The sequence below is a fragment of the Notothenia coriiceps genome, unplaced genomic scaffold (assembly GCF_000735185.1).
Source record: "Notothenia coriiceps isolate Sejong01 unplaced genomic scaffold, NC01 NC01_scaffold00037244, whole genome shotgun sequence".
Lineage (NCBI taxonomy): Eukaryota > Metazoa > Chordata > Actinopteri > Perciformes > Nototheniidae > Notothenia > Notothenia coriiceps.
In genome coordinates, this window is record NW_011369945.1 from 26,604,775 (window position 1) to 26,608,349 (window position 3,575).

General features: G+C 39.2%; 1 long non-coding RNA gene across 1 annotated transcript in view; it reads right to left on the reverse strand.

Moving 5' to 3' along the window:
* LOC104965123 (uncharacterized) overlaps positions 1-3,064 on the reverse strand; it is a 9,707-nt gene extending 6,643 nt beyond the window's left edge. The window contains exons 1-2 of the long non-coding RNA XR_800520.1: positions 3,054-3,064; positions 1,981-1,984 (exon numbers count right to left, since the gene is read on the reverse strand). This is a non-coding gene — a long non-coding RNA (uncharacterized lncRNA). The remainder of the gene's footprint in view (positions 1-1,980; positions 1,985-3,053) is intronic.
* Between the last annotated feature and the right edge of the window lie 511 nt (positions 3,065-3,575).

A 3,575-nucleotide genomic window follows, 5' to 3' on the forward strand; every position in this document is an offset into this window, starting at 1 on the left:
GTTTTTGATTTAGTCTTAGTCTTAATCTTTAGACGAAAATGGTTATTATTTTTAGTCATATTTTAGTCATTCCTATCCTTCGTAGTTTTAGTCTAGTTTTAGTCGACGAAAACTCAAAACGTTTTAGTCAACTTTTAGTCGATGAAAAATTACATTTTAGTCAAAATGTGTCTCTATACTCTCTGAACGCTCCGCCCCCGGCCGATCTCTGTGTCCGCTGCAGCATGTATGTTAGGCCCCGCCCCCCGCACACAAAGAGACACAGGGAGATCGCTCTTCTGGAGTGAAGAGAGCGGAAATAATGATATTGCAAGTTAGAAACGTAAGATGCATTTTGACAGACAAGATGGACACTTGGGGGAAAATATGCTGCATTTTGAATGTCCGATAGTCCACCATTAACACCTTAGTCTTCGTCGCTGCTTTTGTGGCAGACTACAGCGCCACTTACAGGCCTGGCATATGTACTACAGCGTCTCCAGCGCTTTCGAGCAGCAATGGCCGGCCGTGGCCCAACCCCACATTCCCCTGATAGGTGGAGAGTTGGCCATATAGGCGGAGCTCCTCGTTCCTGACGTCAGAGAATTTTCTGTATCAGATCCGTTGCAGCCCCATTTTTTTGAGATTTTGGTATGAAGGAAAAGAGAGGGTTGTGTTTTCTGACACTTGGTGAGTTCCCTGACACACCGGGGACACATATTCATGTATAAAAGACGTACAAAAGTGCATTTTGCACGATAGGTCCCCTTTAAGTATTCAAGTAATATTGATTTAATGTCTTGTAATCATGATTACAAGACATTGTGATATTGGGCTATATAAATAAACATTGATTGATTCTGTCTTAAATAATAATGATTTAGTTTCTCGTCATCATGATTTTGTATTTGTTCTTGGTGTAGAATCATGAAATCATGATTTAGTATAAATATAATCACAATTGAATATCTCTTAATCATGATTTTGGATTATATAGTCTTCATTTACTCTCTGAAAATCATGATTTAACATTATACAGGCATGATTTTATTAAATGAAATTATTCTTATAGATTTAGATTTAGAATCTTGTTATCATACTTTTCTATTATACAATTATGATTTGGTTTGATATAATCTGAATTGAGTATCTCATGATCTTAATTTGATATTTTACTATTGTGATCATCTTAAATTTTGTATTTATATCCCTAAATATGCATCACATCATGTTGATAAAGCAGCACATTAGTCACATTGTCTTGGTTCAGTATCTCATATTCTTGAATTAGTACATTGCAATCTTGATTTCCAATCTCACTATCTTGATTTGGTATCCTATAATAATGACCCTCTATAATCTAAAAGTCTATCATCATGCTGACTCACAGAATGAGTTAATGACTCTGCATTTAGCACAGTGATCCAGAACACATCGAGTCTTTGGTGATGAGATTATTTTGGTGTTTCATGGCTCAGGAATGCAGAGGAAGGGAAGTGTTTTGTGCTAAACGGATGCCAATCCATTTAGAGGGAGAGAAGGAGGGGGGCTGTGGGATTAAGAGGGTGGCCGGCACGAGTGCTCTGATACAGTCACGATGCATTCGCTGTCACTGCCACATGTGGGCCTGTACTGAGAAGCGTTTTATAATATTGAGTGAACTTTTTTTGTATCTTTTTATCATGAATGTTTATAAAATCCTCTTTATTTGGTATCGTAATCTTGATTTCGTATTTTATAATCATGATTTTGAATAATATAAGATTATTTTGTATCTTGTAATCCAATTTTTTTAATAAAAGAATCTTGATTTCGTATTCTGTAATCTGGATTTTGTATTATAACATTTGTATTAAAGGTGACCTATCATGCAAAATGCACTTTTGTACGTCTTTTATACATGAATATGTGTCCCCGGTGTTCCAGGGAACTCACTAATGGCACATTTCCACTGCAGCGGGGTAGCCCCGTTTAAGCGTCCTCGCTCAGGCCTCGGGTTGCCTCGCTTGCCGTCCGAGGCCGTGGCCATTACAGTTTAGGACCTGGGGTAGCAACGCAGTGTAGGCGGGGCGATCGGCTTTTTTTTGGCCAATGAGATGTAGGAACGTCGTCACCTCCTCGGTCGACCACGGTGTGTTTTTCTTTGACGATGCCATTTTTGTAGCTCCTCCGTTTACAAAAATGCTGTGTATAAAAATGCTGCAAGCTTGCTTCTAGATATATATGTGACGCTAGGGATGATCTTGCGCGCGATCTTGTGACGATTCTCTCTGACCAATCAGCAGTCGAGAGTGTTGACGTCACTAGTTCAGCCCTGGCCCTGGCCTGATAGAACCACGATGTTTATGGGGGCCGGAAAAGAGAGGGAAAAAGTACCCGCTACCGATGCTACGCTATAATGGAAAGGGCCACCCAAAACCTGGCCTGGCCACTTGAGGACGATTAAGGATGTTAAACGGGGCTAACCCGCGCAGTGGAAATGCGCCATATGTCAGAAACAACCTCTCTTTATTTTGCCTCCATACCGCCAAATCTCTTAAAAAGGGCTGCAACGGATATCTTGAATAGCAGACTGATCTAAGATGTGAACACTTCTGCTGACGGCGCACAAGGAAGTTGGCGCTACGGCCGATTGGGGTCCAACTCCACCAAATCAGGAGAGAACAAACCCACCGGGACATTGCCGTTCGAAACGCTAAAAGAGGACCTGTAGTACATATGGCCAGGCTTGTAGATGGTGGCTGCTCCCACAGAATCCAGCCAATAGCAAAGACAATGTTAAAATTGAGCGAAGTGAGGAATGCTAAAAATGGGCATGATCTGTTTGGTATTGTTGAAAATAAAAAGTATAAATACATGCCTTTATATAGGTATAGTCCTACACCTATATTCATTCAAATATAGGCATGATAGGTCTCACTTTTAGTTAATGTGTGTATATTCCAATGTATTAATGTATCATTAGCGGAGCATGCTCATAATCTTGAGTTCATATTTTGGTTATATTGATTTGATGTTTTAATGTTCCATTTTATCGCTGACTTAAAACTTCTAATCATGTTTTAGTTTAAAACTTAGATTTTGTCTCACGTAAATAATGATTTAGAATTTTACTTCATTTTTTTGGTTTCATAATCATGAATTTAAGTATTATACTACTTTTACTTTGTATCTCATTATTATTTTAAAATATGCGATCATGGATTTATGTTTAAAAACTTGATTTTGTAAATGATCACCTTGATTTAATGATTGTTAACCTAGATTTTGGTTTCTTGATCTAGGGTTTACTGATCTAGATGCGCTTTTAGCAAACTTCGAATGTAGGTGTTTTAGAATCCTGATTTAGTCACATGTTCATTGCCTGACCACTCCTGATGGACACGACACTCGATCTGCCTCCTCGCAATGTAAATCTTTTCCAAACTCAAGCACTTTACATAAAAGACAACACGGTTAACAGATGGGTCTGGCTGTGGAGGACAGGGAGGGTCTGCCCTGTTGAAAAGACAGATAAAATTAATATAACTGAGAGCTGTCGAGGAGAGGAGGGCGGCCAGACAGACTGGAGAGGCATTTCAATTTTGTCCTGAAGT